The 19,805-nt window shown below is 46.6% G+C and overlaps 1 long non-coding RNA gene and 1 pseudogene across 1 annotated transcript in view; one reads left to right on the forward strand and one right to left on the reverse strand.

The window, feature by feature from the left end:
- LOC137638264 (uncharacterized) overlaps nucleotides 1–19,805 on the forward strand; it is a 466,810-nt gene that overhangs the window by 366,888 nt on the left and 80,117 nt on the right. The window lies entirely within an intron of this gene.
- The window catches only part of LOC137638258 (ATP-dependent DNA helicase DDX11-like), a 138,711-nt pseudogene that overhangs the window by 81,282 nt on the left and 37,624 nt on the right, over nucleotides 1–19,805 (reverse strand).

The following is a 19,805-nucleotide window of genomic DNA, read 5'->3' on the forward strand; positions in this document are numbered from 1 at the left end:
ATTTGTTCCGTAACCGAAATACAAACCACGCTATTTACAAAGGGTGACTTACCCCTTAGGAAGGGTGGAAAGTCCCCAGCCTTACTGACTTCGGCTTGCCCGGGGGCTCGATCCCTCAGTGAGCAGCACTAGAAAGAGGGAGCCCCTGTACCTCACAAGTTCCTAGCATCGCTAGGAACGAGTGGCCTACATAAGCAGTGTGAGGAGGAGAGTGTGACTCGTCCTATGAAGTTGACCTTGAGACCTTCAGATAGGAATTCTAGGATAGGACGTTCCCCATACCACCTCGTCAGGGTATGGGAGACGCAACAGTATTAAGCTTAATACTAGGAGCACAAAGAAGCATGGGTTACCTGCAGAGGTCGAGGTCAGCTATGCGAGGACCAGGATGCTGCTTCCCCAAGAGAGGGGAGAATGAAGAAAGAAGTAAGGGTCAGACATACTCTTTCATTCACGCAGACTAAGACCGGGTAACAACGCCCTCAACCTACTGCTACTTGTCCAAAAAGGAGCCTGAGGTTAGACCAGCTGTTGTGCAGCCACCACAGGGCCGATAGAAAACGTATCGAGGCTCCTGTGGGTCACGTCTTGCAGGTAGTGGGCTGTGAAGGTCGTTTAACGCTTCCAGACCCCAGCTTGAAGTACCTGCGTCACAGAGAAGTTTCTCTTGAAGGCCAGGGATGTAGCAATACCCCTGACATCGTGGGCCCGAGGGCGACGTGACGGAGGAGGGTCAGGATTCAGGGCCTGGTAGATAACCCTTCGAATCCAAGCTGAGATGGTGTTCCTGGTGACCCTCCTCTTTGTCCTGCCTGTGCTCACAAACAAAGCTCGCACATGAGGACGGACTGCAGCCGTTCTCTTCAAGTAGTGCCTCAGACACCTCACTGGACATAGTAGCAGCTGGTCTGGGTCGTTTGTTACAGAACGGAGACTCGCGATCCTGAAAGAGTCGAACCGAGGATCCGGCACTCCAGGATTCTGAGTCTTGGCCACAAACTCAGGGACGAACCTGAACGTTACCTCCCCCCATCCCCTTGAATGGGCGATGTCGTACGAGAGACCATGAAGTTCACTAACTCGCTTGGCCGAGGCCAAGGCGAGTAGGGAAGCCGTCTTCCAAGACAGGTGGCGATCGGAGGCCTGGCGTAATGGCTCGAAGGGAGGTCTCTTAAGAGACCTGAGGACTCGAACCACGTTCCAAGGAGGGGGTCTCACTTCCGACTGGGGGCAGGTAAGCTCATAGCTACGTATGAGTAAAGAGAGTTCTAGCGATGAAGAAATATCCACGCCCTTCAATCTGAAGGCCAAGCTTAAGGCTGAGCGATAGCCTTTCACTGCCGAGACAGAAAGGCGCATTTCTTCTCGCAGATACACGAGGAAGTCCGCTATTGCTGGAATAGTGGCATCGAGTGGAGAGATACTGTACCCATTCCACGACACCAACCACAAAAGACTCTCCACTTTGCTTGGTAGACTCCCTCAGAGGACCTTCGCAGGTGCCGAGACATTCTCTCCGCAACCTGTTGCGAAAAGCCTCTCTCCGCGAGGAGACGCTGGATAGTCTCCAGGCGTGAAGCCGAAGCGAGGCCACGGCCCTGTGAGGGACGCCGGAGTGGGGTTGTCTGAGAAGCTCGTGTCGTGGAGGAAGCTCCCTTGGGAGTTCCGTCAGGAGTTGCAGAAGGTCCGGGAACCATTCCGCGTGATGCCATAGCGGAGCTACTAGAGTCATGGAACAGTTGACCGATAGTCTGGTCCTGTTGAGCACCCTTCTCATCAGACAGAATGGTGGGAAGGCGTACACGTCGATGTTGTCCCACCGTTGCTGGAAAGCATCTTGCCAGAGTGCCTTGGGGTCCGGGACTGGTGAGCAGTACAGGGGCAGCTTGAAGTTCAAGGCTGTCGCGAACAAGTCCACAGTCGGGGAACCCCACAAAGTCAGGACTTTGTTGGCTATCTGAGGATCCAAAGACCACTCGGTACTCACTATCTGCGAAGCCCTGCTCAGACTGTCGGCGAGCACATTCCTCTTGCCAGGAATGAAGCGAGCTGATAGTGTTATCGAGTGGGTTTCGGTCCACCTCAGAGTCTCTACTGCAAGATGGGATAGCTGTTGCGAAAAAGTGCCTCCCTGCTTGTTGATATAAGCCACTACCGTGGTGTTGTCGCTCATCACCACCACGGAGTGACCCGCCAGGGACCGTTGGAACTGCTGAAGAGCCAGAAAGACGGCCTTCAATTCTAGCAGGTTGATGTGTAGGCACTTTTCTGATTCTGACCAAAGGCCTGAGGCCTTCTGGTTCAGAACGTGCGCCCCCCACCCTTCTTTTGACGCATCCGAAAACAGAGTCAATTCCGGGGGGAGGACGAGAAGACTCACTCCCTTCCGCAGGTTCTTGTCGGCCAGCCACCACCGCAAGTCCGTCTGTTTCAGAGACCCCACTGGGATCAGAATGTCCGGGGAATCGGATCCTTGATTCCACCGGGACTTGAGCCGCCATTGAAGGGATCTCATCCTGAGGCGGCTGTTTGGAACCAGACGGGCCAGGGAGGATAGGTGGCCTAAGAGACGCAACCACGATTGGGCGGGGAGTTCTTTTCGCCTGAGGAAAGGTTCCGCCACACTCCTCAGCCTTGCTATCCGGTCGTCTGATTGAAAGGCTTTGTGGAGATTGGTGTCTATTAGCATGCGTAGATAAACCAGTCGTTGGGACGGCTGCAGAGAGGACTTCTCGAGGTTTACCACGATCCCCAGATCCTGGCAAAGATCCAGAAGCCTGTCTCGGTGCCGAAGAAGGGTCGACTCCGAGTCTGCTAGGATCAGCCAATCGTCCAGGTAACGAAGGAGACGAATGCCGTTCCTGTGCGCCCAAGATGAAATCAGGGTGAACACTCTGGTGAACACCTGAGGAGCTGTGGAGAGACCGAAACACAGCACCTTGAACTGGTAGATCTTGTTGTCTAGGCAGAATCTCAGGTACTTCCTGGAAGACGGATGGATTGGGATCTGGAAGTACGCGTCCTTTAGATCCAGTGTACACATGAAGTCTTGTGGTCTCACCGCAAGTCTGACCGTGTCTGCTGTCTCCATGCTGAACCGGGTTTGTTTGACAAACCTGTTCAGAGCTGAGAGATCGATGACGGGTCTCCAGCCTCCAGTAGCCTTCTTTACAAGAAAGAATCGACTGAAGAAGCCTGGGGAGCCATCCCCGACCTCCTGGAGAGCACCCTTCTCGAGCATGGTCTCGACTTCGGCCTGAAGGGCCAGCCCCTTTGCCGATCCCGTGGCATAGGAGCTCAACGACACTGGATTCGCTGTCAGGGGAGGTTGAGATGTCATGAACGGGACGCGATAACCTTGGCCGATCACTGAGACCGTCCAAGCATCGGCCCCGTGTTGCTGCCACCTGCGGACGCAACGCTGAAGGCATCCCCCCACAGGTGGACATGCAGGGGGACTGCCACCCCTAGGGCTTGCGGCCGCCACCCCTAGGAGTCTTGCCTCCCCTGGAGGACTTACCGCCCCTCTTGACCTTGGCTGGAAAGGGCTGGGGCTTAGACACCACTCTCTTAGCTGCCGGTGCCTGTTTGGGAGCCTTACGAGGCTGTTGCTGCTGTTGTGGCGGGGCTGGAGGCTTATAGGGCCGAGTTGTAAGGGCCCTGTGGAGGAGGGAGTCCGTGCTGGATTTCCTCCACCTCTCAGCCGTTCGCTCCATGTCTTGAGGCTCAAACTGGCTCTCCCCCAGAAGGGAAGCATGTCGGAGCCTACACACATCTACGGCGGGGACCTTCGGATGGAATCTCTCGGACACAGCATCGCGACGCTTCAACACCGAGTTGGCCCACAGGGTGGTAACCTGGTGCGCCAAAAACTCGATGGAGTGGGTGCCCGAGAGCAAGAAGGTCTCTAGGGCCTTCCTATTGGTCTCCTTGGACAAGTCCTCCGATCGCAATAGGATGCCCAGAGATCCTAGCCAGAAGTCCAGCCACGAAGTGGCCTGCATGGCACACTTAGCGACCTTCTCGTGGTTAAGGATCTCTGCCGCCGAGAACGACACCTGTCGGGCAGAGAGTTTCTCAAGGGGAACTCCCTTCGCCAGCTCCTCCACAGAGTGATGGAGAGGAAGAGCGAGGTTGTGCTCACCCAGGATCTCGAAATACCTCCTCTACTGAAGGCGAGGAGGAGGGATGAGCTTGTTCCCGGCAGTGGAACGACTGGAGGAGGCAAGAAGTGCGAGCTGAGCGTTGGCTAGGGGAGGCAAGAAGTGCGAGCTGAGCATTAGCCCTAGCCCTGGCACTCTTCAGCCCCCGAGACCAGGGCAGAGTTGCACTGGTCTTAGGGGCCTTCCGAACGTCAAACACTTCATCCAGAATCGTGTCTTTGCCTTCACGGGGGGCGATGACTGGATCCGTAAGTCTGTTAAGTTGCCTTATCAGGCTTAGGACCTGCCAGAAGGCATGTTCGGACTCTTGCTGTTCTTCTCCCTGCGGGCTGGCAGCTAAGTCTCCTGCCCCAGGAATCTCTTCCTGGGGTGATACGTGGACATTCCCCTGGGTAGTCGTGGGTTCCTGACGAATCCTTGCACAGAATTTAGGGACGGTCTTGGAATCCTTGGGTTCCCTCCTGGGAGGGATACAGGATCCCAACAACGAGGTTCGAGGGGCCCCTTCCTCACGAGACGATTCTTCTGCCTGAAGCGAAGTCTCCCCCCCTGGTGCCGAGGGGAAGACTACCGCCCCACTGGACTCACCTGAGGACGGAAAGGCCTTGTCCACGGGAGAAGGAGAGAGTACTCGTGCAGGAGAAGGGACCTTCAAGACCGACCTCTTGGGAACCAACTTCGCCCTGGGGGAAGTCACCACGAAGTCCACTCCTCTCTTTCTCTTCAGCGTAGGAGACACAGCCGATGGTTTGTTACCCTGGCCGGCGAGTGCTGGTTTCATAACCCTCACTAACGCCCGTGCCAGCGGACCAAACCAAGTCTGCTGCTCCAAGGACACAGAGTCCGAAATCCTCGCTAAAGGGAAAGGGATCGGGCGATCCTTAGGAGTGGACACGACGGTACCTGCCTGAAAAGAAGGTGGGGAAGAATGCTGTACTGACCTTTCTTCGTCCTGCACTACCAACCTGTGCTTGGATGGACGTGATCCCGAGTGCCGTCTAGGAGCACGCATCCCTGCTGCTACCACCGGCTGTGGAATTCGCCGCGAACTATGGTCGCGCGAGGGCGAATGATCGCGCGGGCGCGCAGGTGGATGATCGCGCGGGCGCGCGGGCGAGCGGGCGCGCGGGCGAGCGGTCGCGCGGGCGAGCGGTCGCGCGGGCGAGCGGTCGCGCGGGCGAGCGGTCGCGCGGGCGAGCGGTCGCGCGGGCGAGCGGTCGCGCGGGCGAGCGGTCGCGCGGGCGAGCGGTCGCGTGGGCGCGCAGGCGAGTGGGCGCGAGGGTGGGCCGGTAAGTGAACACGTGTCCGAGGCGACGAACGCAAGCGTTGGCGCGACGGCGAGGGAACGCGCTGCCGCGTAGGTGAGGAAGATCGCTGGCGATGTAGATCCACAGGCAATCGATGACGGGCTGGTGAGTGCAGTCACTCAAGTTGGCGATGGCGCGATGTGGTATGTCGACGCACTGGTGTGCGATGGTGAGCAGCATGCGCAGGTGAATGACAGCGTAATGGTAAGCGATGGCGAGCAGCATGCGCAGGTGAATGATCGCGTGATGGGGTGCGATGGTGATCAGCATCCGCAGGAGGGCGATCGTTCAGGGGCGAGCGATGAGGAGTAGCATGCGCAGGAGGGCGATTGTGCAGGGGCGAGCGATGGCGAGCAGCATGCGCAGGTGGCCGATCGCGTGATGGGGTGCGATGGTGATCAGCATCCGCAGGAGGGCGATCGTGCAGGGTCGTGCGATGGCGAGCAGCATGCGCAGGAGGGCGATCGTGCAATGGCGAGCGATGGCGAGCAGCATGTGCAGGTGGGCGATCACGCGATGGCGAGCTAGAAGCTGGCGAACCATGTTCCTTCAGGAGCGTTGGAGAACGTCGGCGCGCTAGCTGTCGCTGTTGAATAGGCGATACTAAGATCGCCTGTGCGCGCTGGCAAGCAGGTGAACGCTGGCGAGGAGGTAATCGCTGGCGCGTAGGTGATCGCTGGCGAGCAGAAGGTCGACGCGTGTCATGTGAGAGGACAGGTGGCGCGGCGCGTTCACGAGCAGGAACAGGCAGATCGCTGGCGCGTTGGCGAACATGTGTTTCTGACACACGCGCAGCACGATGTTGCGTAGCCACAGGACCAGGCAGATGGTGAGCAGGGAGTTCAGCAGGAACTAAAGGGTGGTCAGAGACCGCAGCGCGAGGGTCCTCAAATGAGCGCTGATGCTTGGAAGAGAGCTGACGAGCAGGAGAGCGCTGGCGAGGGGGGCGAACATCAGGAGAGAGCCGACGAGCAGGAGAGTCTTGGCGAGCAGGAGATCGTCGACGAGCAGGAGAGCGCTGGCGAGCAGGAGAGCGTTTGTGTGCTAGCACTGCTCGCGTAAGGGAAGGATCCCTTAGCCCCGAAGGGACCGTTGCCCGTCGGGTGACGAGTTCTCCAGAAGGCGAAGATCTGGCAGGAGATGGTGAGCGGTCTGCAGAGAGGTTCAAGGAGGGCGGAGCTGTAGGTTGAGGCTGACGAGGAGAGTCCCCCCGGAGGATGAAGACCCAAAAAGGCGCCTCTTAGTCCCCCTATAAGGGGAAGGGAGACCCTTGTGGCGTAGAGGACGGTGAGCCTTACGGCGGAGGCGGCCTCGGGGGAGATCGTCGGGACCATTGGTCCTCCGAAGGGGAGTCTCCGTCAAAGCACTTCCCTCAGAAGGAAGCTGAGCAGCAGTCGAGACCGAAGGACTCACTTCCCCCTTCGAATGATGTACGGAAGGAGGAGGAGAGCCTTTAGCACCATCACCAGCAACAGCACCTGCGGCGGAAGGCCCAGCCACGTCGGAGGCCTCTGTCACCACGACGTCGACAATAGACAGAGGGTCTACCTCTGCTACCACCGGCGACTGCTTAACAGCGGCCCCCAACGAGACAAGGTCAATAAGAGCGACCCTGGAGGGCAAGCCCTTAAGCCCCAGGGACGACCAAATCTGTAAAAGATCATCACTGGATAAGGCATTATCAATAACCTCCCCCGGAGGAGGAGGGGGAACCGCCTCGCTATGGGAGGCGACGCCCTCTCCCCCCACCGAAGGTCGGGAAACAGAACAAGGGCCTGCGCTCCCACTCGGCCGACTCGCCTTAGGAGGCGGACGAGGGGGAGCTTCGGAGGAGGTTTGGGCGGCGGAAGAAGAGTCCCGAGAACCTTCCTCCTTCAAAGCTAACCCCGGAGGAGAACGGTCTCTCTTGGACTTCTTCTTACGCCGACGGCCAAACCTCTCCCACTGGGAGGCAGTCCACTCCCTGCACTCACGGCACATGTTCTCCTGGTCACACCGTCGGCCCCGACATTGAGGGCAGAGGGTGTGAGGATCCGTATTAACGTCCGACATGAAAGTCCCACAAGGACGGCCGGCAACTCCAGGGCATGTACGCATAGTAAAGAAAATAACTGAAGGTCAACTTCCAACCAACACACACGCTGAAAAGAAAAAGCAGAAAATTAAAGGCTGTCACGAAGGCGATGAGCAGACACGTCTGATCACCGCCGAGCCAAAAGTGAAGTGGAGCAAGTCACCGGTGTGTGGAGGGGGGAGGGGTAGCAAGCTACCCTTCCCCACCCCCCGCTAACTAGCGTGGGGGTAATTAACCCTCGTTAAAAACTATTGGCTCGTCATTTCAGCTGCGCTAAAAGTAAACCCTTTGTAAATAGCGTGGTTTGTATTTCGGTTACGGAACAATTCTTGTTTACGATCGTAATAATTTCTTAAAGTACGCAGATAGTATGTAAATTTTCAGTTATTGGGAGGATCACATCTCTTCACTTACAGTTCCTTTACTTTTTTTCATATTTCATTCTTTTCTTTCTTTTGTGTCCTTCAAAATATAATTATCTGAATAGTTATTGTTGCTAGTTGCTTTTCATATAAAGGGGACTCTTTTATGGTTAATTCTTTATTACTTTTTAAGTGACTAGTAACCTATCCCCATTAAACTCATGTTGTAATTAGGTGTTGACTGTCTAATGATTAGTTTGAACAAACATATTTCAATCATGAAGCAATGGTCGTTTAAACAATTGGTTTGAATGAAAAAAATCAATATTTGAAAGTATGTTTTCTGACGAAAGTTGCATCCAAACAGGCTGTAGTTTGTCAGGTGCAAGTTGGGTTAAAGATTAGCTAAAATTGAAAAACTTACATTATCAGCTAAATTCTCAAGGGCCGTATGTTTATAATACGGACAACCTTAAGTTGTCTTTTTCTTTTTGCAAGCCACATCACCACCATCCACCTTACTTGGTCTCCCTTTCTTTCCTCTTTGGAGTTCTGTGCACCTGCAAATAGAAAAAAAAAGGGAGAATAGGAATTAAGTTTCTTAGATATAAGGTTTGTTCATTCGTCTATCATTCTACCTTGTGTGTGACTATGACTATGAACTGGATCATTCCTGTTTTGAGTATTTCACAGGCTTGGAAACAGAGACTGTGCATGTAAGAAATTGACAGACTGTGTAGAATGTCAAACGGAAATAATGACAGTATGCTAACTTTTACTCGTGAAAACAATTATCAATATTAATATGAAATATATAAGACATGATGATATTATTTTGTATAAATGATAAATGAGAAAAAAGGAATAACAAGTAAAAACAAATCTTGTAGTGTGTCAACAACTTGCATTACTGGTAAAACATTTTACTTATGTTATGGGTGGGATTTGTGGGAGTCAAGAGGCGAAGAATAGAAAAACACTACGTAGTACAGTAATATCTGTGATTTGAACACATACCTACACTGAATTACCCAAAAAAACACCTTACATAATCGTCAATAACGACTAGAATCGCAAGCATTTCGGTTGGTGGTGGGATGAGATGTGAGGATCACTATGTCTTTAAACTGGGGGTGTCAGGGGGATTTGAGAAATACCTCAGATAGGGAATGTCATCATTGGTTAGAGTGTAGTATGATTTTACTATGGTAAATTAACAACAGACTAAATAGCTCTTACACAATTAGAAATAATAGAGTAGAATCCCAAAGACTTTGTTGGATGACTGAAGAAAGAAAGAGGAGAGGTTAATATTAGGGAGAGGAGAAGATTTCTAAGTGAAATTCCTCGAGTGTGAACTGTCTGTGATATACAATACTGTACAACCATGTGCTATACTCTTATGTAGGATATAAGAGATATACGAGTAACTTTAACCTCCACATAGTTTATATAGTTTAGTAGGTAGTAGGTTGGCCAGGGCACCAGCCACCCGTTGAGATACTACCACTAGAGAGGTATTGGATCCTTTGACTGGCCAAACAGTAATGCATTGGATCCCTCTCTCTGGTCACGGCTTATTTTTTTCTTTGCCTACACTTACACCGAATAGTTTGGCCTATTCTTTACATATTCTCGTCTTTCCTCATACACCTGACAACAATGAGATACTTAACACTTCTTCACCCAAGGGGTTAATTACTGTACTGCAATTTGTTCAGTGTACTTTCCTCTTGGTAAGGGTAGAAGAGACTCTTTAGCTGTGGTAAGCAGCTCTTCTAGGAGAAGGACACTCCAATATTAAACCACTGTTCTCTAGTCTTGGGTAGTGCCATAGCCTCTGTACCATGGTCTTCCACTGTCTTGGGTTGGAGTTCTCTTGCTTGAGGGTACACTCAGGCACACTATTCTATCTTATTTTTTTTTCTTCCTCTTGTTTTTTTGAAATGGTGTGTTGGGCAGGCTTAATAGAAGGGCCATGGATGCCTGGTGGTTTATCAAGAGGTTGTCTTTTCCTTTTTCTGATTCTTTTTCTTCTCAAAACCATCCTTACTGTCCTCCCTTCAGTTGAAGTGGCTATCCTGGAGGGTATTTAGCCTTGCATGGTGTATCGGCTCCTCCATGTTGACCAGTTTTTCCGACTTTTTACTATAGTCTATGGGTATCATTAATCACTTTGTTTATAATTCTGTACGTATTGTTTTTGTTATAATTCTTGTTAATCTAGTTTATAAGTATGATGTCTCTTTTTTATTTCTATTAATTCTTATGCTGTCTGGAGACATTGAGCGAAATCCGGGACCAGTACGTCCTAGATTTCGTCAATGTCGTCTTCTGTATTGCAATATTCGTGGTCTTCATGCAAATATCCAAGACCTTACAGTTGCGTCCAGACAGTATGATATTCTTTTGTGCTCAGAAACTTTGGTTTCTAATATGAGGCACTCATCTGAGCTCCTTATAACTGGTTTTAAGAAGCCAATAATGTTGAAACGTGATGCCATCCCTAGGGCCAGGGGAATGGCGGTGTATATTAGGACCGAGTACCCTGCTTCTCATAAGTCCTGCTATCAATGTGGATGTCATGAGATTCAGGTAATAAAAGTTTGTGGCAGGCATAACAACTTTTATTTATGTTCGATCTACCGGAATCCAGACATGGATGATTCTATCTTCGATTGTCTTCTTACCATTATGGCTAAGATACAAGAAGATGATAGAAAGGCTTCTTTTGTCTTTGTTGGTGATTTTAATGCTCACCATAGGGAGTGGTTAAGTTCTATCTCTCCTACCGATCGCCATGGCTTAAGAGCTTTAGACTTTGCCTCTGAATCAGGCTGTGAGCAAATCATAAATGAAGCTACTCACAGGTCTGGTAATTGCTTGGACCTCGTATACACTGACTCCCCTGGCGTTATAACTGGTAAGGTTGGTTCTCCAGTCGGGACATCTGATCATGCCTTGATTTCATTATTAGTGAAGACTGAGCAGCCTGTCCCTGATATATCATATTCTTGTAAAATTTATATGAAATCCCAAGCAGACTGGAATGGGATTTTACATGATCTTTTGTGCTTGAATTGGTCACAATTATATAATAGTGTAGATCCTGTTGTCCCTTTGAATGAGAATCTAGTCAACATAATTGATAGGCGTATCCCTTCTCGTGTGCTAAGGTACCGAGTGAAGGACAAACCGTGGTTCAATGATGATTGTAGACGTGCTTTTTTGGAGAAGCAGGAGGCCTATCAACTTTGGAAGGGTAACAGATCAGATTTGACCTGGAACAACTATACTCAGCTTCGAGCTTTTGCTCAGAGAGTTTATGCCTCAACTGGAAAGGAGTACAATTTAACCATAAAAGAAATACTTTCTGGTACAACTCAGGAACATAAATGGTGGTCTACCCTTAAATCTGCACTCTTTGGTGTAGATGCAACAGTTCCTCCTTTACTTAAATCAGATGGCTCAGTCACTCACTGTCCAAAGGAAAAGGCAACTCTTTTGGCTGATGTTTTTGACAGTAAACAGAGTAATGAAAAACTTGAACTTCCTCATTCCTGTTTTCCTGAGGCTAAACTAACTAGTTTAGCTTTTCGATCTCGTGAGATTAAAGCTCTGTTGATGGACCTTGATGCTTATGGAGGTGTAGACCCAAATGGTATTTTTCCTTTGTTTTTTATAAAGACAGCAGATTTCTTAGCTCCAAAGTTATCTGTTATTTTGCGCAAGTTAGCAAGAAGAGGAGCTTTTAGCACTAGTTGGAGAATTGGTAATGTTACTCCTCTATGTAAATGTGTTTGTGGTAGCTCAAGTCCCACTGATTACCGCCCAATTTCCATAACTCCCATATTATCTAAAGTTTTTGAACGTCTTCTGGCAAAACGTCTTAATAGGTTTGCTGAAGGTAATCATCTACTCCCTAGTTTGCAATTTGGTTTTCGTAAAGGCCTTGGAGCATGTGATGCCCTTCTTACAATCTCCAATGCTGTACAGAAATCCCTTGATTGTGGTCGGGAAGTTCGTATGATTGGCCTTGATTTTAGTGCTGCCTTTGACCGTGTTAATCATGAGGCCCTTGTTTTCAAACTGAAACAGTTGGGAGTGGGTGGGTCGTTTCTTAGTATTATTATTGATTTTTTAAGTAATAGATCTCAAAGAGTTGTTGTTGATGGGCACCATAGTGATTATAGGAATGTGATATCCGGTGTTCCACAGGGTAGTGTTCTTGGCCCATTACTTTTTATACTATATACACATGACATGTGGTTTGGCCTAGAAAACAAGCTTGTTGCATATGCAGATGATGCTACTCTCTTTGCATCAATTCCATCCCCTGAATGTAGATCTAGGGTTGGTGAATCCCTTAATAGAGATTTAGCTAGAATTAGTGCATGGTGCAAATTATGGGGTATGAAGTTGAATCCTAACAAAACTCAAAGTATGATTGTAAGTAGGTCAAGGACGGTGGTTCCTCAACATCCGGATCTCAGTATTGATAATGTTTCTTTAAATATGTATGACTCTTTCAAAATTTTAGGTGTGATTCTCGACAGTAAATTTACTTTTGAGAAACATATAAGGTCTGTGTCTTCTTCAATTTCACAAAAAATAGGCTTATTGAGAAAGTCTTTCAAGATTTTCGGTGATCAATCTATTCTGAAGAAGTGTTTTAATTCTTTCATTCTACCTTGTTTTGAGTATTGTTCTCCTGTCTGGTCTTCAGCTGCTGATTCTCATCTTAATTTGTTGGACAGAAACTTACGGTCTATTAAATTTCTTATTCCTGATCTAGATATTAATCTCTGGCACCGTCGTTCAATTAGTTCATTATGCATGTTGCATAAGATTTTTCACAACTCTGACCATCCTTTACATTCAGATCTCCCTGGACAATTCTATCCTGTTCGTAATACTAAGCAGGCAGTTAATTCTAATAGCCAGGCCTTCTCCATCACGAGGCTCAATACTACGCAGTACTCTAGAAGTTTTATTCCAGCTGTGACCAAGTTGTGGAATGATCTTCCTAATCGGGTGGTTGAATCAGTAGAACTTCAAAAGTTCAAAGTTGGAGCAAATGCTTTTTTGTTGACCAGGCGGACATAGTCTTTTTATAGTTTATTTATGACATATTTGTTTTTGATGTTGTTGATAATTTATTATATGACATGTCTGTTTTGACGTTGTTTCTTATTTTAGAATGATTTATTGTTAATTTGTTCTCTTCATTTATTTATTTCCTTATTTCCTTTCCTCACTGGGCTATTTTTCCCTGTTGGAGCCCCTGGGCTTATAGCATCTTGCTTTTCCAATTAGGGTTGTAGCTTGGATAGTAATAATAATAATAATAATATGTAGTTTAGCTTGTAATACTGATAATACAGTCCCCAACTAACGAACACAATAGGGACCGAGAGTCTGTTCGTAATGCGGATTGTTCGTAAGTCGTTAGTGTTAAATTTTGGTCTAGGGTAAGCGTAACCTAACTCAGATGTCTACGATTTTCAGCCGTAGAAGTCAACAAATAGCCCCATTTCATATAAAATAGGTTATTACAAATATTTTACTTTATCATATTGCAGTAGTCTGTATAATACTGTAAAGTTCAGTACTGTACAGTATGTTGTTGTTAGTCGTGGCAATCAATTTCTCACGAAACAAAAACACGGCATTCGATTACAACAGCTGATTCATTCTCTCTCTCTCTCTCTCTCTCTCTCTCTCTCTCTCTCTCTCTCTCTCTCTCTCTCTCTCTCTCTCGTGTTATACAATACTTACATATAGATGAAGAAACTAAAATTAGTTTTCTTAGTGTCAATTAAATACGAAACGAAAAAATTATGCCGAGTCTACATCCATTTCAATCGTAGCTAAAAATACGGCATCCGATTTCATCAGCAAACAACTATTTTTGGAAGCATCATTTTATTCTAGAAAATTGCTACTCTTTAAATAGTTAATTGCACATTAAGAAATCGTGTACTTTTGTTTTTAAATTTCGGGTGTGTTTTAAAAATAGAGTATTGTTGACTTCTTTTTGTTTTACTTTATGCCGAGTCTACATCCATTTCAATCGTAGCTAAAAATACGGCATCCGATTTCATCAGCAAACCACTATTTTTTGGGAAACATCATTTTATTCTAGAAAATTGCTACTCTTTAAATAGTTAATTGCACACTTTTGTTTTTAAATTTCGGGTGTGTTTTAAAAATAGAGTATTGTTGATTTCTTTTTGTTTTACTTTTGGCTGTGATCAGATCAGCTGACGTCTAGCTGCCGTTCTTGAGAGCGTACGAATACACTAACAAAGTATCGTTTATACCATTTCTTAACTTATTCAAACCGTCTATACAGTTGATATTACATAACCACCAATGTATTATAACCCATCAATTTTTTTTGTTTATTACATTTAAAACAACACACACACACTCTCTCTCTCTCTCTCTCTCTCTCTGTGGGCTACTTTTCACTACCTCCCATTCCTTACCTCTCTCTATCTCTCTAACAAATGATATCTTTGTTGATCCTCAAAGCTTCATTTATATTGAAAATCAATCATGATTCAATTTTCCTTACTTTCTCCAATCTCGCACCATCTGTCACATCGAACGTTATAGCGGTAACTTAATTGTTCGACAACTTTAAAAATCGGGCTAGTACTTTCTTCTTCTCATACGTTTTATTTTAGATGGTTTCATAATTGAGCGGGGTACAAGTTGACTTATAACTGAAGTTAGGAAAAGTATTTTGGATATGGAATGGACAATCATCTTTAGTAACAGTTTAGAATTATCGTAAATTATCATTCTGTCATTAGCGGCAGTTTGTTATTGATGATTAAACGCGCCCCCCCCCAAAAAATAGTTTTCCTATTTTGCTACGTATGTAGGATTTTATATAGATACGGTAAATAATATTTGTAATAACATATTTACTAAAAGCTTTTAATATCATTATTTATCACTTTCATCATGCACGTTTAATGCCTTCGTTTGTTCATTATGATGTAAGGTTTCCATTTTAGGCGGCGTCATAAAGGAAAACATTACAGTATATAAATGGCATTCATTTAATTTATTTGGAAGTCCTAAGAAAAATTTAGAACATTGGTAATAACAAAATCAACATATAGTCAATACAAGTCGGGAGTGGCGCTAATTTCAAAATTTAAACTTGCGATGAAATCTACGGATGTTTACAAACATGTTTGGACTTCCGTCAATTTGTGTTCGTATATCCGGATGTTCGTATCTTGGGGAGCGTCTGTAATGATGTATCCGGACATCCCCATTTGTATTACCAGGCATGTTTTTCACATATACCGTCACCTTAGCGAAGGGGTTAATAGTTTAGTCTGAGGAAAACAGGAATGCGGAAGATCAAGTTTCTCATTACTCTGCTTACTGTCAAACACATCATCCAAAAGAGTTCCGTTTTCCTTTGGACAATGAGTGACAGCCATCTGGTTTAAGTAAAGGAGGAACTGTTACGTATACACCAAAGAGTGCGGATTTAAGGGTAGCCCACCATTTACGTTCCTGGGAAAGCATTCACAGCTGTAGTGCAAAATTAAAATGAAGTATTCACAGCTATTATACAACAAATACAGGTTAAGTACCTTAACAGACACGATGAAAAGCCAATATTAAACAAAGGCTTGAAAAAAACCCTTAGTTAACTATCAATCTCCTCGAAAGAGAGCATCTCATAGTCTTACTGAGCTTTCACTCTACTTCATTTTTAACACCTAAGTGAATTCAAGCACAAACCATCACATAAAGGGTCTTAATGATGAGGAAAGGTTAACCTAAAAAGAAAAGCATGATAAAGGAAAGGGAGTGAATGCAAAATGATACAGTTTTTCGAGTGTTCCTAGAGGTACTTTTAATTACATATACAAAAGTTGTCTTTTACTGCCACAGGGGTGTTTTGAGCTCATATGTATAGATGACATGGTGGGAACTCTTCTAAAGTAAGTTTGAAACTTATCTGGATACAATTAAGCTATAGTAAAGTGATGGGTTTGAGATAAATAAAAGAGAATATATAATTAATTATGAGCAGATCCATATATACAGAAATGGCTGGAAGTGCTAGGAAGGCTAAAAATGAACTTAATTAAACAAAATGTAGAAGCATTCATCACTGATCAATACAGTAATATGATTATCAGTGAAATATTTCAGGAAATACTATCAATATAACAAAAAACAAATATGAAAATTTTTTTACCTATCATTGATTAGAGACAAATTTCCCAAATTAGTGATGGCTTCATTAACACACAGATTCTGGCGAGAAGCTAATGATACTACACTTGCATCCTCTCCAAAAACAGTCTTTTGCACTTCTCTAACAAACTGGGAGAGTTGGGAGTGGGTACGACTGCAATAGTAAATCTGTAAAAGGAAAGTAAAACCATCACGTAAAGTTGAATATCCCAAAAGATTATAAAAATAATTCAAACACAAGAAATAGAACACTAAATCTTTAGTTCCCTTTTTAAAAGCTGTGACAATAAAGCTAATATTAGATAAATAATAAATTGAAATACAATAATTTTCAAAATATTTAAGCAAATTACATAAGCTACAGTACAAGAAAGTAAAGCAAAGTTATATTACAAAATTACAAAGGAAGAAGAAGAGAGTGATGCTAAAAGTAAACACTATCTACTGGTATATTATTAAGTTACTTTTTCATCAAGAAAATACATGGATATTCAGTAAAGGATATAATCAACAAATTAGTTGAATATATAGGAGCTTGCAGTTAGGATCATGTTGTGATTTATGGCCTCCATCTAAATATAGTTTAATAGATAATAATCATTAACATACAAGTTCCTATGATTTTACTAAGAAAGGGACAATCATTAACCATCTGGTGATCTCGGCCATACAAAATCGCTGTCAGCCTTGTGACTTTTGGTCAGGAGGGAATAACATCATCCGTTGATTTATGTTGATGTTTTTTTTTGCATAACTAACAAACAAATAAGGACAAAAAGAAACTGAAAATTGCATTAGAAAGCAAAATAAACTTTCTATATAGAATTTACAATTAGATGAATGGACGATGCCAAAGTGCGTCATTAGATCTTGAATTAAAGTATTTGCCAACATCTCATGACCACAACTAGATATACAGTTCTCCAGACAAAAATGCTCATAAAAAATGACAAATTCGGAGATAATTTGTATTTTTCCTAACCATACAAACCTTAGCTGAAATGACGAGCCATTAGATTTTTAACGAGGGTTAACTACCCTCTCGCTAGCTAGCGAGGGGTAGGGGAGGGGTAGCTAGTTACCCCTCCCCCCTCACACACCGGTGAACTGATTCACTTCGCTTAGAGGTAGGACTTGCCTTGGGGGTCAGGGCTCGCGGGCAAATATGTGTAAATAGCTAAGGTTTGTATGGTTAGGAAAAATACAAATTATCTCCGAATTTGTCATTTGTTCCGTAACCGAAATACAAACCACGCTATTTACATAGGGTGACTTACCCCTTAGGAAGGGTGGAAAGTCCCAGCCTTACTGGCTTTGGCTTTGCCCAGGGGGCTCAGAATCCGAGTGAGCAGCACTCGAGAAAAAGAGTCCCTGCACCTCACAAGTTCCTTGCTCCGCAAGGAACGTGCGGCCTACATAAGCTTGTGTATGGAGGGATGAAGTGTGACTTGTCCTAGGAAGTTGACCTGAAGTCCCTTAGATGGAATTCTAGGCTAGGACGTTCCCAATACCACCTCGTCAGGGCATGGGGGACGCGACAGTATTATCTTAATACTAGGAACACAAGGAAGCCTGGTTTACCTGCAGAGGTTTGAGGTCAGCTATGCAGAGAACCCAGGATGCTGCTTTCCCCAAGAGAGGGGAGGATGAAGAAAGAAGAAAGGGCCAGACATACTTCTTTCATTCATGCAGTCTAAAACCGGGTAACAATGCCCTCAACCTTCTGCTACCTGTCCATTAAGGAGCCTGAGGTTAGACCAGCTGTTGTGTAGCCACCACAGGGCCGATAGAAAACGTATCGAGGCTCCTGTGAGTCACGTCCTGCAGGTAGTGGGCTGTGAAAGTCGTTTGACGCTTCCAGACTCCAGCTTGTAGCACCTGCGTCACAGAGTAGTTCCTCTTGAAGGCCAGGGACGTTGCGATGCCTCTGACATCGTGTGCTCTACGGCGACGTGACGGAGGAGGGTCTGGATTCAGGGCATGATGGATGGCCCTTTGAATCCAGGCTGAAAAGGTATTCTTGGTGACCCTCCTCTTCGTCCTTACTGTGTTCCCAAACAGGGAACAGCGAGCCAATAGTGGTATTGAGTGGATTTCGGTTCATCTCAGTATCTCTACTGCAAGATGGGAAAGCTGTTATTAAAAGGTACCTCTCTGCTTGTTGATATACTGTAAGCACTACCGTGGTGTTGTCGCTCACGGAGTGACCCGCCAGGGTTTGTTGGAACTGTTAAAGGGCCAGATATACGGCCTTCATTCCTAGCAGATTGATGTGGAGGTACCTTTCTGCTTCTGACCATAGGCCTGAGATCCAATGGTTCAGAACGTGATCCCTAGATCTTGGCAAAGTCCCAGAGGCTTGTCTCGGTGACGAAGAAGGGTCGATTCCGAGACTGCCGGTGTTAGCCAGTCACCCACAGAGCGAAGGAGACGGATGCCGATCCTGTGTGGCCACGAAGATATCAGGGTGAACATTCTGGTGAACACCTGCGGTGCTGTGGAGAGATCGAAACACAGCACCTTGAACTGGTAGATCTTGTTGTCTAGGCTGAATTTCAAGTGCTTCCTGGAAGATGGATGGATTGGGATTTGGAAGTACCCGTCCTTCAGATCCAGTGTGCACCTGAAGTCTTGTGGTCTCACTACAAGTCTGATCGACTCTGCAGTTCCAAGCTGAACGAAGTTTGTTCGACAAACTTGTTCAGAGCTGATGACGGGTCTCCAGCCTTCAGATGCCTTCTTTACAAGAAAGAGTCAACTGAAGAAGCCGGGGGAGCCATCGACGACCTTTTGGAGAGCCTTCTTCTAGAGCATGGTCTCGAAATCTGCCCGAAGGGCTAGCCCCTTTGCCGATCCCATGGCATAGGAGCTCAGCGACACTGGATACGCTGTCAGGGGAAGCAGAGATGTTATGAACGGGACGCGATATCCTTGGCTGATCACGGAGATCGTGCAGGAATCGGCCCCGAGTTGCTGCCACCTGAATGCGCAACTTTAGGCATCCCCCCACTGGCGAACATGCAGGGGGGTTGCCAATCCTAGCGTTTGCGGCCCCGGCCGCTACCTCTAGGATTATTGCCTCCCCAGGAGGACTTCCCGTCCTTTTTGTCCCTGACAGGAGGGGGCTGCTGCTTAGACACCTTTGTCTTTGCTGCCGGAGCCGGTTCCAATGTCCTAGGCTGACGAGGCTGATGTTGTTGAGGCGCTGGAGGCTTGTAGGGTATGGATGTAAGCGCCTTTGGGAGGAGCGAATCATGATTCGATTTCCTCCACCTCTCAGCTGTCCGTCCCACGTCCTTGGGCTCAAACAAGCTCTTTCCAAGAATGGAAGTGTGAGCTTGCCGACATCCACGGTTGGGGCTTTCGAGAGGAACCTTTTGGTCACTGCATCTCAATGCTTCAACATCGAGTTTGCCCACAAGTTCGAAACTTGGTGAGCCGGAAATCGATGGTGCTAGTGCCCGAGAGGAGGAAAGTTTCCATGCCCTTCCTGGTGCTCTCCTTGGACAAGTCCTCGGATCGCAACAGGATGCCCAGAGATCCAAGCCAGACGACCAGCCACGAAGTGGCCTGCATGGCAACACTTTGCGGCCTTCTCCTGACTCAAGATCTCCGAAGCCGAGAATGTCACCTGCCGGGCGGAGAGTTTCTCGAGAGAAATTTC

The sequence above is a fragment of the Palaemon carinicauda genome, chromosome 3 (genome assembly GCF_036898095.1).
Source record: "Palaemon carinicauda isolate YSFRI2023 chromosome 3, ASM3689809v2, whole genome shotgun sequence".
NCBI lineage: Eukaryota > Metazoa > Arthropoda > Malacostraca > Decapoda > Palaemonidae > Palaemon > Palaemon carinicauda.